Below are 15,789 nucleotides of genomic sequence, written 5' to 3'. Positions count from 1 at the left end.
TCATGTATCAAAGTAATATTACTAAAAATTGTGTAGGTAGTAGGCAGCTACCAAACAGGTAGATACTACCGCCTGGGAAGATATTGGAAGCATAATGTGTTGTCTAATGGTAGACCCTGCTGCCATATGGAATCACAAAAATTGTGACCAAGTCCCAGGTTCAGCGCTGACCTGACTTTCTGCCTCATTTACACACAATTGCAGTTTCAATTGTTCCTCTAACTTTGACAACACAACATACATACAGTATATTATTTCTCACTTTTGATCTTTTTTTTACTTTTTGTATTTATTTATGGTTAGTTACTTAAAATAAGGCCAATTCACTTCAAGTAATGGCATCAAATGTTACCAGCTGGTGTAGTGTAAACACTAGTGACGTCACTCAAGCGTCTGTATTTAACTGTCGGTAGTTTCAAGAATTAATGCAGTCATTTACTGAATATTCCTTGTAAAAAAATAAATTTTAAATTAATTATTTATAGGAGATAAGTATTATTATCAGTAAATATACCAATATGCATTACTGACCACCTCCACGGCTATAAATAGCCCAATCTCGCGGTCACTTTACCTTTCTTGTCTCCTCACTGGCAAATGGGGGGGCATGGGGAGGGGTGTGTGATGATAGCTGTGTTTATTACAGGGGTATAATGTTCTTTTACGGTATGTTAGACAGGTTTATAATAAATTTTTATTATTTTAATATACCGGTAATCTTAATTTGAATCCAGCTTGCCAAACGTAAGTTTCAGTATAAAATAATTAGTGGTAGGACCTTGTGAGTGGCTTACGATGTTTCCATCACCACTCTTGACACACTAAACCACAACATTTAAGAGGTAAAAATTTTATGCTTGGTGATTAAGACGACCCCCTAACTTTGGGCAGATTTTTTTAATGTTCAAATTCCGTCTTATAAGCCGAGATATACGGTACTCATTTTGTACTCAAATGTACTGCGGTGTGGAATAATCGTCTCCCAGGTGAGGGGGTCAATTTGGGATTTTTTCAGGTTTGTCTTAAGACTATCCTTATACCTTTTCAGTTGCCCGCCAGCGTTAAGGTGACTGTAAAGTAGCTGCTTTGGCAGTCTACTGTCGTCCATGCGGGTAACATGGCTAGTCCAGCATAGTTGTTCATGGATAATGGTTGTCTCACTGCCATATAGCAGGGTGGGGAGGACCACTGCTCAATATACGTGTAACTTTGTAGATAATTTCAGCTCCCTACAGCTGAAGACACGGGTACGGAGTCTGCCAAAGTCTTGAGATGCACATCTGGTTCGATGCTGAATCTCTTTATCGATGTCCACAGTGGTGGACAGGTGGGGGCCGAGATACTGAAAGTGGGTAACATTAGAGAGGCTAGTACCATTAAGCTGGATGGATGGTGAAGATGTGTCTGAACCAGGGGCAGGCTGAAAGGGAATCTGAGTCTTATGTACATTCACCTCAAGGCCGAAGTGTGCATACGCATCTGCATAGGTGTTCAGGATATCTTGTAGGTCGCGTTCAGTGTGAGCGACAAGGGTTAGGTCATCTGCATACTGAAGATCAGTAATGGAAGCTGCCAACACCTTTGTTTTTGCCTGGAGTCGCCTTATGTTGAAAAGTGCAGTACCTTCAACCGGTACTGGTTGTCCACCACCGGCTAAATTGGCACTGGCATGAGTAAGGAAGGCAGCCAAGAAAATGGAAAGGAAAGTTGATGTCAGTACGTACTCTTGTTTTACCCCTTTTTGGATGAGGAAGAACTCTGACTGAGTACCATTGCACAAGACACTGCCATTCTTCCTATCGTGGAGTTACCTCACAGTGGCGATAAATTTTGGTGGGCAGCCAAAACAGCTGAGGGTTCGCCAGAGGGCTTCCCTGTTGACCAAGTCGAAGGCTTTGGTTAGGTTGATGAAAGCCATGCACAGGTCACGATGCTGTTCTCTGCAATTTTCCTGTATCTGTCGGGCAGCAAAGATCATGTCAGTGGTGCCATGTGATTGAGATTCTTGGAGGAAGTTTTCCGCTCCAGGAAGAAGTCTGTTTAGGAGGACTCGGGCGATAATCTTGCCAGCTAAGGAGAGCAGTTAGATCCCGGGGTAGATGCCACAGTCTGACCGGTCTCCCTTGTTCTTATAAATATTTACAATGGCGGCATCTTTAAGAGCTTGGGGGATTTCCTCCTTTTCCCATATATTCTCCAGGAGAGAGTGGAGATGGCTGGTAAACAGAGGTCCTCCTGCTTTATACACCTCGGCTCTGAGGCTTTGTTATTTTTCATCTGTTTGATGGCACTAGCCACCTCATCCAGGGATGGAGGATAGCTGAGGTGGATCAGCTCTGTATGCTGATGGACCTGCTGGGTAGTCAGGATATCCACATCAGTGTTTCGGTTGAGCAGTGAATGGTAGTGCTCTTTCCAGTGCTAAAGGAGGCCATCTTTGTGTTCAATAAGGGAATTACCGTCGGATGAGAGGAAGGGGGGCTGTGCCACGAGTGAATGGCCCATAAAATGTTTTAGTGAAAATGACAAATTTGTGCATCATGTGCTGATCTGCAAGTTTTTGTGTTTGACATGCTTTATTTTTAAACCAGTCGTTCTTTAGATTGCGAAGTTCAGAGTGAGCTGCCACTTTCTTCTTGCGGAAGGTATCAGCTTTTGTCCGAGACTGAGGGTTGTTCTGCCAGTCACTGAAAGCGACATGTTTATCATCGATGATTACTTTGATTGCCGGGTCATTTTCATCAAACCAGCCTTGGTGTATTCTTTTGATCTGGCCGAACGTCTCTCTGCAGGTTTTTGTTTTGTCATTGTCGAGGATGCAGGCTGATTTATTTAAGCAATTTTTCAGACAAAAAAGTGCATCTTATATGCTGTAAAATATAGTACGTATATCTTCCCCAAAATACGAGTTGACAAATAACTAAAAAGCAAGTGAGTGTGCCCAATACTTCACTTCCCACCACCTGCTCTCTCTGCACTCTTCCCATCTAACTCATGAACAAATTAATAAAATAATGCATAACTTGGATACATTACTTTATAGGAGGACAGTCAGGTGGTGGGGTGAGTGAGGGCCTTATTCTGTGTATCTCTCCCCAAGATGGCCACGCCAGCTGACCTCCAGCACGTGATATGAATTTGTGGCCAAATCCAAATTCGTGTAAACGGGGCAAACTCACATATATCAAAACAATGATGTCAATTTAGGAAATTCGTTTGAGCATTTTTCATATATACAATGCTCTTATTGTGAGGTATTCCTGTCCAGTGGTATAGTACAGTACAGTATACAAGATACCTGTCCAGTGGTACAGTACAGTACAGTACAGTACAGTATACAAGATACCTGTCCAGTGGTACAGTACAGTACAGTACAGTACAGTATACAAGATACCTGTCCAGTAGTACAGTACAGTATACAAGATACCTGTCCAGTGGTACAGTACAGTATACAAGATACCTGTCCAGTAGTACAGTACAGTACAGTATACAAGATACCTGTCCAGTGGTACAGTACAGAACAGTATACAAGATACCTGTCCAGTGGTACAGGACAGTACAGTATACAAGATACCTGTCCAGTGGTACAGTACAGTACAGTATACAAGATACCTGTCCAGTGGTACAGTACAGTACAGTATACAAGATACCTGTCCAGTGGTACAGTACAGTACAGTATACAAGATACCTGTCCAGTAGTACAGTACAATATACAAGATACCTGTCCATTGGTACAGTACAGAACAGTATACAAGATACCTGTCCAGTGGTACAGTACAGTACAGTACAGTACAGTATACAAGATACCTGTCCAGTGGTACAGTACAGTACAGTATACAAGATGCCTGTTCAGTAGTACAGTACGGTATACAAGATACCTGTCCAGTAGTACAGTACAGTATACAAGATACCTGTCCAGTAGTACAGTACAGTATACAAGATACCTATTCCAGTGGTACAGCACAGTATACAAGATACCTGTCCAGTGGTACAGCACAGCATACAACAAGATACCTGTCCAGTGGCACAGTGAAGAAAATAGCATACAAGATATCTGTCCAGTGGTACAGCACAGTACAGTATACAAGATACCTGTCCAGTGGTACAGCATGGCACAGTATACAAGATACCTGTCCAGTAGTACAGTACAGTACAGTATACAAGATACCTGTCCAGTAGTACAGTACAGTATACAAGATACCTGTCCAGTAGTACAGTACAGTACAGTATACAAGATACCTGTCCAGTAGTACAGTACAGTATACAAGATACCTGTCCAGTGGTACAATACAGTACAGTACAGTATACAAGATACCTGTCCAGTGGTACAATACAGTACAGTACAGTATACAAGATACCTGTCCAGTACAATACAGTACAGTACAGTATACAAGATACCTGTCAGTGGTACAATACAGTACAGTACAGTATACAAGATACCTGTCCAGTAGTACAGTACAGTATACAAGATACCTGTCCAGTGGTACAGTACAGTATACAAGATACCTGTCCAGTGGTACAGTACAGTACAGTATACAAGATACCTGTCCAGTGGTACAGTACAGTATACAAGATACCTGTCCAGTGGTACAGTACAGTATACAAGATACCTGTCCAGTAGTACAGTACAGTATACAAGATACCTGTCCAGTGGTACAGTACGGTACAGTATACAAGATACCTGTCCAGTGGTACAGTACAATACAGGACAGTATACAAGATACCTGTCCAGTGGTACAGTACAGTACAGTATACAAGATACCTGTCCATTGGTATAGTACAGTACAGTATACAAGATACCTGTCCAGTGGTACAGTACAGTACAGTATACAAGAAACCTCTCCATTGGTACAGTACAGTATACAAGATACCTGTCCAGTGGTACAGTACAGTACAGTATACAAGATACCTGTCCATTGGTACAGTACAGTACAGTATACAAGATACCTGTCCATTGGTACAGTACAGTACAGTATACAAGATACCTGTCCATTGGTACAGTACAGTACAGTATACAAGAAACCTGTCCATTGGTACAGTACAGTACAGTATACAAGATACCTGTCCAGTGGTACAGTACAGTATACAAGATACCTGTCCAGTGGTACAGTACAGTACAGTACAGTATACAAGATACCTGTCCAGTGGTACAGTACAGTACAGTGCAGATACAAGACACCTGTCCACAGGTTAAAGTACAGTACAGTACAGTATGGGCCAAGATACCTGTCCAGTAGTTCAGCGCACAGCATACAAGATACCTGTCCAGTGGTACAGCACAGAACAGCATACAAGATACTCCGTCCAGTGGTACAGTACAGCACAGCATACAAGATACCTGTCCAGTGGTACAAGTACAGGCAAGGTGTGGCAGTATACAAGATACCTGTCCAGTTGTACAGCACAGCACAGTATACAAGATACCCGTCCAGTGGCATACAGCACAGCACAGTACAGCATTGCAGCATACAAGATACCTGTCCAGTAGTACAGCACAGTATACAAGATACCTGTCCAGTGGTACAGCACAGCACAGTACAGTACAAGATACCTGTCCAGTGTGGTACAGTACAGCACAGTATACAAGATACCTGTCCAGTGGTAGTACAATACAGACAGTATACAAGATACCTGTCCAGTGGTACAGTACAGTATACAAGATACCTGTCCAGTGGGTAACAGCACGTGTTGTGCATACAAGATATACCTGTCCAGTGGTACAGTACAGTACAGTATACAAGATACCTGTCCAGTGGTATACATTACATTACAGTATACAAGATACTCTGTCCAGTGGTACAGTACAGCACAGTACAGTATACAAGATACCTGTCCAGTGGTGCTAATAACACAGGCATACAAGATACCTGTCCAGTGGTACAGCATAGTATACAAGATACCTGGGTCTAGTGGTACAGCATAGTACAGTATACAAGATACTCTGTCCAGTGGTACATTATGGACACAGTATACCTGTCCAGTGGTACAGCACAGCATGTACAAGACACCTGTCCAGTGGCACAGTACAGTACAGTATACAAGATACCTGTCCAGTGGCAGGTACAGTACAGCACAGTATACAAGATACCTGTCCAGTGGTACAGCACAGTACAGTATACAAGATACCTGTCCAGTGGTACAGTACAGTACAGTATACAAGATACCTGTCCAGTGGTACAGCACAGTACAGTATACAAGATACCTGTCCAGTGGTACAGCACAGCATAGTGATACAAGATACCTGTCCAGTGGTACAGTATAACACAGGACAGTATACAAGATACCTGGGTCCAGTGGTACAGCACAGTACAGTATACAAGATACCTGTCCAGTGGTACAGCATAATACAGGACAGTATACAAGATACCTGTCCAGTGGCACAGTACAGTACAGCATACAAGATACCTGGGTCCAGTGGCACATTACATTACAGTATACAAAGATACCTGTCCAGTGGTACAGCACAGTACAGTATACACATATCTCAAGGGTCCAGTGGCAAGCAGTGCTGTATGTGCATACAAGATACCTGTCCAGTACAGCACAGTATACAAAGATACCTGTCCAGTGGTACAGCACAGCACAGTATACAAGATACCTGTCCAGTGGTACAGCACAGCACAGTATACAAGATACCTGTCCAGTGGCACATTTCAGCACAGTATGCCTGTTCAGTGGCACAGCACCCCACAGCATACAAGATACCCGTCCAGTGGCACAGTACAGCATACAGTATACAAGATACCTGTCCAGTGGTACAGTACAGTATACAAGATACCTGTCCAGTGGTACAGTACAGTACAGTATACAAGATACCTGTCCAGTGGCAGCACAGCATACAAGATACCTGTCCAGCAGTACACAGTACAGTACAGTATACAAGATACCTGTCCAGGGTGGTACACAGTACAGTACACAAGATGCCTGTCTAGTGGTACAGTACAGTATACACAAGATACCTGTCCAGTGGTACAGTACAGCATAAAGAAGATACCTGTCCAGTGGTACAGTACAGCATGCACACAAGATGCCTGTCCAGTGGTACAGCATAAAGGAAAGGCCAAGATACCTGTCCAGTGGTACAGCATAGTATACAAGATACTGTCCAGTGGTACAGCACAGTACAGTAAGTAAGATACCTGTCCAGTGGTACAGTACAGTACAGTATACAAGATTCCTGTCCAGTGGTGTGTGCACAGTACAGTATACAAGACATCTGTCCAGTGGTACAGTACAGTACAGCATATACAAGATACCTGTCTGTGTGGTACAGTACAGTTCGGTATACAAGCATATTCTGTCCAAAGTGGTACACACAGTACAGTATGTTGTGGCTGTGAAGATACCCGTCCAGTGGCACAGTACAGTACAGTATACAAGATACCTGTCCAGTGGTACAATACAGTACAGTACAGCATACAAGATACCTGTCCAGTGGTACAATACAGTACAGTACAGCATACAAGATACCTGTCCAGTGGTACAACATAAAGTACAGTACAGTATACAAGATACCTTGTCCAGTGGCGGGGTTAACACAGTACAGCAGACAGCATACAAGATACCTGTCCAGTGGTACACACAGTACAGTACAGCATACAAGATACCCGTCCAGGTACAATACAGTACAGCACAGCATACAAGATACCTGTCCAGTGGTACAGTACAGTACAGTATACAAGATACTCTGTCCAGTGGTACAGTACAGCATGCCAAGATACCTGTCCAGTACAGTACAGTACAGCATACAAGATACCTGTCCAGTGGTACAGCACAGTACACAAGATACCTGTCCAGTGGTACAGTGACAAATGTGTGACAGTATACAAGATACCCAACTAGTGGCACAGTACAGCACAGTATACAAGATACCTGTCCAGTGGCACAGCACAGCACAGCATGCTGGGAAGATACCTTGTCCAGTGGTACAGTACAGCACAGTATACAAGATACCTGTCCAGTGGCATGTGCACAGCATGCATACAAGATACCTGTCCAGTGGTACAGTACAGTATACAAGATACCTGTCCAGTGGTACAGTACAGCACAGTATGGCCAAGATACCTGTCCAGTGGCACAGCACAGTACAGTATACAAGATACCTGTCCAGTGGTACAGCACAGCACAGCATACAAGATACCTGTCCAGTGGTACAGCACAGCAAGCAGTATACAAGATACCTGTCCAGTGTACAGTACAGTACAGTATACAAGATACCTGTCCAGTGGTACAGTACAGCATGTGCATACAAGATACCTGTCCAGTGGTACACAGTACAGTACAGTATACAAGATACCTGTCCAGTGGCACAGCATAGCACAGTTCACAAGATACCTGTCCAGTGGCACAGTACAGTATACAAGATACCTGTCCAGTGGTACAAAGCATAGCATATATACAAGATACTGTCCAGTGGTACAGTACAGTATACAAGTTACCTGTCCAGTGGTACAGTACAGTACAGCATACAAGATACCTGTCCAGTGGTACAGCACAGCACAGCATACAAGATACCTGTCCAGTGGTACAGTACAGCATACAAGCACCTGTCCAGTGGCACAGCACAGCACAGCATACAAGATACCTGTCCAGTGGCACAGCACAGCATACAAGATACCTGTCCAGTGGTACAGCACAGCACAGCATACAAGATACCTGTCCAGTGGTACAGCACAGCACACAGTATGGGCCAAGATACCTGTCCAGTGGTACAGCACAGCACAGCATACAAGATACCTGTCCAGTGGTACAGTACAGCACAGCATACAAGTTACCTGTCCAGTGGTACAGTACAGCACAGATGCTACAAGATACCTGTCCAGTGGCACAGCACAGTACAGTATACAAGATACCTGTCCAGTGGCACAGCACAGTCTACAAGATACCTGTCCAGTGGCACAGCACAGCATACAAGATACCTGTCCAGTGGTACAGCATGGTAGTACAGGCATACAAGATACTGTCCAGTGGTAATAGCACAGTATATGCTACCTGTCCAGTGGTATACAGTGCATAGTACAGTATACAAGATACCTGTCCAGTGGTACAGTACAGTACAGTATGCTGATACCTGTCCAGTGGTACAGCACAGCATACAAGTTACCTGTCCAGTGGTACAGTACAGTACAGCATACAAGAGGCCTGTCCAGTGGTACAGCATAGTATGTTAAGATACCTGTCCAGTGGTACAGTACAGTACAGTATACAAGATACCTGTCCAGTGGTACAGCACAGTATACAAGATACCTGTCCAGTGTACAGCACAGTACAGTATACAAGATACCTGTCCAGGTGGTACAGCACACAGCACACAAGATACCTGTCCAGTGTGGTACAGTACAGCACAGCATGTACAGTATACAAGATATTTGTCCAGTGGTACAGTACAGTGTACAGTACACAAGATACCTGTCCAGTGGTACAGTACAGCACAGTACAGCACAGATACAAGATACCTGTCCAGGGTACAGTACAGCACAGTATACAAGATACTCTGTCCAGTGGTACAGCACAGCACAGTACACAAGATACCTGTCCAGTGGTACAGCAGTACAGTATACAAGATACCTGTCCAGTGGTACAGCACAGTATACAAGATACCTGTCCAGTGGTACAGTACAGCACAGCATACAAGATACCTGTCCAGTGGTACAGTACAGTACAGTATACAAGATACCTGTCCAGGGTGGTACAGTACAGTACAGCATACAAGATACCCTGTCCACAGTGGCACATCACAGCACAGTATACAAGATACCTGTCCAGTGGCACAGCATAGCATACAAGATACCTGTCCAGTGGCACAGCACAGCATGTACAAGTTACCTGTCCAGTGGCACAGCATGTATACAAGATACCTGTCCAGTGGTACAGCACAGCATACAAGATACCTGTCCAGTGTGGTACAGTACAGTACAGTATACAAGATACTGTCCAGTGGTACAGTACAGTACAGTATACAAGATACCTGTCCAGTGGTACAGTACAGTATACAAGATACCTGTCCTGTGGTACAGCAGCATAGCATACAAGATACTTCGTTCAGTAGTACAGTACAGTACAGTACAGTATACAAGATACCTGTCTGTGGTACAGTACAGTATACAAGATACTCTGTCCAGTGGCATAGCATAGTACAGCATATATAAGATATTCTGTCCAGGTACAGTACAGTACAGTACAGTATACAAGATGTACCTGTCCTGTGGTACAGTACAGTATACAAGTTACCTGTCCAGTGGTACAGTACAGTACAGTACAGTATACAAGATACCTGTCTAGTGGTACAGCACAGAATAGTACAAGATACCCAACTAGTGGTGTACAGTACAGTACAGTACAGTATACAAGATGCCTGTCCTGTGGTACAGCACAGTATACAAGATACTGTCCTGTGGTACAGTACAATACAGGACAGTATATACAAGATACCTGTCCTGTGTGGTACAGCACAGTACAGTATGCCAAGATGCCTGTCCAGGTGGCAAGGCACAGTATACAAGATACCCTGTCCTGTGGTACAGTACGGTACAGCATACAAGATACTGTCCAGTGGTGCACAGCATACAAGATACCTGTCCAGGTGGTGGCTGGGTACGGTACAGTATACAAGATACCCGGTCCATTGGTGCAGCACAGTATACAAAGATACCTGTCCAGTGGTGCACAGCACGGCACAGCATACAAGATACCTGTCCAGTGGCACAGCACAGTACAGCATACAAAGATACCTGTCCAGTGGTACAATACAGGTTGTGCATACAAGATACCTGTCCAGTGTGGTACAGCATAGCATACAAGATACCTGTCCAGTGGTACAGCAATGCACAGCATACAAAGATACCTGTCCAGTGGTACAGCACAGCATAGTATACAAGATACCTGTCCAGTGGCATAGTACAGTACAGTACAGTATACAAGATACCTGTCCAGTGGTATTCGTAATACTATACAGTACAGTATACAAGATACTGTCCTGTGGTACAGCATAGTATACAAGTACATTTGTCCTGTGGTACAGCACAGTATACAAGATACCTGTCCAGTAGTACAGTTCAGTATACAAGATACCTGTCCAGTGGTGACAGCACGGACAGCATACAAGATACCTGGGTCCAGTGGCATATACAATACAGGACAGTATACAAGATACCTGTCCAGTGGTACAGTACAGCACAGTGGCTACACAAGATACCTGTCCAGTGGCACAGCACAGCACAGCATACAAGATACCTGTCCAACAGACAGCACAGTATACAAGACACCTGCTGTCCTGTGGTACAGCACAGTATACAAGATGTACCTGTCCAGTAGTACAGCACAGCATACAAAGATACCTGTCCAGTGGTACAGTACGGCAGTATACAAGATACCTGTCCAGTGGCATAGCACAATACAGGACAGTATACAAGATACCTGTCCAGTGGTACAGCACAGTACAGTATGGGCCAAGATACCTGTCCAGTGGTGCTGGCACAGGAGGCTGAAGATACCTGTCCTGTGGTACAGCATGCAGTATACAAGATACCTGTCCAGTAGCACAGCACAGCATACAAGATACCCGTCCAGTGTGGCACAGCACGGCACAGCATGGGCCAAGATACCTGTCCAGTGGCATGCACAGCACAGCACAGCATATGACACCTGTCCAGTAGCACAGTACAGCACAGTACAGTATACAAGATACCCCTCTCCAGTAGTTCAGCACAGCATACAATGCCTGTCCAGTGGTACAGCACGGGCACAGCATACAAGATACCTGTCCAGTGGTACAGTACAGTACAGTACAGCATACAAGATACCTGTCCAGTGGTACAGTACAGCACAGTACAGCATACAATATACTTTCCTTGTCCAGTGGTACAGCACAGTACAGCACAGTATACAAAAAATACCTGTCCAGTAGTACAGCACAGTACAGTACAGTACAGCATACAAGATACCTGTCCAGTGGTACAGCACAGCACAGTACAGTATACATACAAGATACCTGTCCAGTGGTACAGTACAGTATACAAGATACCTGTCCAGTGGTACACAGCATGGTACAGTATACAAGATACCTGGGTCCAGGGTGGTACAGTACAGTACAGTATACAAGATACATGTCCAGTGGTACAGTACAGTACAGTATACAAAGATACCTGTCCATAGTGGTACATTATATTACAGTATACCTGTCCAGTGGTACAGTACAGTATACAAGATACCTGTCCAGTGGTACAGCACAGTACAGTATACAAGATACCTGTCCAGTGCGCTGTAGTACAGTATACAAGATACCTGTTCAGTGGTACAGTACAGTATACAAGATACCTGTCCAGTAGTACACAGTACAGTATACAAGATACCTGTCCAGTGGTACAGTATACAAGATACCTGTCCAGTGGCATAGCATAATGGTGACGCATAAGATACAGTCCAGTGGCACAGCACAGCATAGTATACAAGATACCTGTCCATTGGTACAGTACAGTAAAAGCAGTATACAAGATACCTGTCCAGTGGTACAAGTACAGCACAGTATACAAGAAACTTCCATTGGTACAGCACAGTATACAAGATACCTGTCCAGTGGTACAGCACAGTACAGTACACAGATACCTGGGTCCATTGGTACAGTACAGTACAGCATACAAGATACCCGTCCATTGGTACAGCACAGCACAGGCATACAAGATACCTGTCCATTGGTACAGCATACAGTATACAAGAAACCTGTCCATTGGTACAGTACAAGTACAGTATACAAGATACCTGTCCAGTGGTACAGTAATATATACAAGATACCTGTCCAGTGGTACAGGGCATAGTACAGTACAGTATACAAGATACTCCAACCAGTGGTAAAGTACAGTATACACAAGATACCTGTCCAGTGGCAATAGTACAGTGCCAGCATATACAGCATACAAGATACCTGTCCAGTGGTACATTTCAGTACAGTACAGTATACAAGAAACCTGTCCATTGGTACAGCACAGCACAGTACAAGATACCTGTCCAGTGGTACAGCACAGTACAGTATACAAGATACCTGTCCAGTGGCATACAGCATATATACAAGATACCTGTCCAGGGTGTGTGTGTGTGTATAGCATAGCACAAAGCCAGTATACAAGATACCTGTCCAGTGGTACAGCATGGTACAGTATACAAGATACCTGTCCAGTAGTACAGTACAGTATACAAGAAACCTGTCCAGTGGTACAGTACAGTACAGTATACAAGATACCTGTCCAGTGGTACAGTACAGTACAGTACAGCACAGCATACAAGATACCTGTCCAGTGGCACACAGCACAGCACAGCATACAAGACACTGTCCAGTGGTGGCTGGAAAGCACAGCACAGTATACAAGATACCTGTCCAGTGGTACAGCACGGCACAGTATACAAGATACCTGTCCAGTACTACAGTACAGTATACAAGAAACCTGTCCAGTGGTACAGCACATTACAGTATACAAGATACCTGTCCAGTGGTACAGCACAGTACAGTATACAAGATAATTGTCCACAGTGGTACAGCACATGCACACAGTATACAAGATACCTGTCCAGTGGTACAGTACAGCATACAAGATGGGCCTGTCCTGTGGTACAGCACAGTATACAAGATACCTGTCCAGTAGTACAGCAGCACAGTATACAAGATACCTGTCCTGTGGTACAGCACAGTATACAAGATGTCTGTCCAGTAGTACAGCACAGCACAGTATACAAGATACCTGTCTCAGTAGTACAGCATGTACAGTATACAAGATACCTGTCTGGCTGGTTGTGCATACAAGATACCTGTCCAGTAGTACAGCACACAGTACAGTATACAAGATACTGTCTGTAGCAGTACAGCACAGCAAGATACCTGTCCAGTGGTACAGTACAGTATACAAGATACTGTCTGTGGTACAGTACAGTATACAAGTGAAACCTGTCTAGTGGTACAGTACAGTACAGTATACAAGATACCTGTCCAGTGGTACAGTACAGCAAGGTAGTATACAAGATACTCTGTCCAGTGGTACAGCATAGTATAGTATACAAGATACCTGTCCAGTGGTACAGTACAGTACAGTACAGCACAGTATACAAGATACCTGTCCAGTGGTATAGTACAGTATGCCAAGATACCTGTCCAGTGGCAGTACAGTACAGTATACAAGATACTCCGTCCAGTGTGGTACAGCACAGCACAGTACAGCATACAAGACATACCTGTCCAGTGGCATAGCACGGCACAGTATACAAGACACCTGTCCAGGTACAGCACAGTACAGCATACAAGATACCTGTCCAGTGGTACAGCACAGCACAGTACAGTATACAAGATACCTGTCCAGGGTACAGCACGGTACAGTATACAAGATACCTGTCCTAGTACAGCACAGTATACAAGAAACTGTCCAGTGGTACAGTACAGCATAGTACAAGATACCTGTCCAGTGGTACAGTACAGTACAGTACAGTATACAAGATACCTGTCCAGTAGTACAGTACAGTATAAATAAGAAACCTGTCTAGTGGCAAGGCACAAGGGCTGTGTATACAAGATACCTGTCCAGTGGTACAGCATGTGCACAGTATACAAGACACCTGTCCAGGGTACAGCACAGGCATACAAGCAAGATAATTGTCCTGTGTGGCACAGTAGCACAGCATACAAGATACCTGGTCCACAGTAGCACAGCACAGCAAGGAAGAGTGGCCAAGATACCTGTCCTGGGGTACACAGCACAGCACACAAGATACCTGTCCAGCTGTACAGCATAGCATACAAGCATGATACCTGGTCCAGTAGCACAGTACAGTACAGCATAAGACACTTCCGTCCAGTAGTACAGTGCACAGTATAGCTAAGATACCTGTCCAGTAGTATGTAGCAGTACAGTATACAAGATACCTGTCCAGTAGTACAGTACAGTATACAAGATACCTGTCCAGTAGTACAGTACAGTACATATGAAGATACTCTGTCCAGTGGTACAGCACAGTATACAAGATACCTGTCCAGTAGCAATAGCACAGTACAGCATACAAGATACCTGTCCAGTAGTACAGTACAGCATACAAGATACCCGTCCGTAGCACAGCACAGCACAGCATGGCCAAGATACCTGTCCAGTAGTACAGCATAGTATACAAGATACCTGTCCAGTGGTGTACAGCACAGTATACAAGATACCTGTCCACAGTGGCACAGCACAGTACAGCATACAAGATACCTGTCTATGGTACAGTACAGTACAGTATACAAAGATACCTGTCCAGTGGTACAGGCATAGTACAGTATACAAGATACCTGTCCAGTGGTATGGAAAGTACAGCACAGCATAAGACACTGTCTAGTGGTACAGCACAGCATACAAGATACGTGTCCAGTGGTATAGCATACAGTACAGTACAGTACAGTATACAAGATACCTGTCCAGTGGTACAGCACAGCATAACAAGATACCTGGTCCAGTGGCACAGTACAGCAGTATACAAGATGTCTGTCCAGTGGTACAGTACAGTATACAAGATACCTGTCCAGGTGGTACAGTACAGCACAGTGATGTACAAGAAACTGTCCAGTGGGTACAGCACAAGTACAGTATACAAGATACCTGTCCAGTAGTACAGCACAGTACAGTACAGTATACAAGAAACCTGTCCAGTGGCACAGTACAGTACAGTATACAAGATACCTGGTCCAGTGGTACAGTACAGTATACAAGATACCTGTCTAGTGGTGTACAGCATACAGCATAGCACAGCACAGTATACAAGATACCTGTCCAGTGGTAC

The sequence above is a fragment of the Homarus americanus genome, unplaced genomic scaffold (assembly GCF_018991925.1).
Source record: "Homarus americanus isolate GMGI-L3 unplaced genomic scaffold, GMGI_Hamer_2.0 scaffold20465, whole genome shotgun sequence".
NCBI lineage: Eukaryota > Metazoa > Arthropoda > Malacostraca > Decapoda > Nephropidae > Homarus > Homarus americanus.
Note: the sequence above shows the minus strand (reverse complement) of the source record.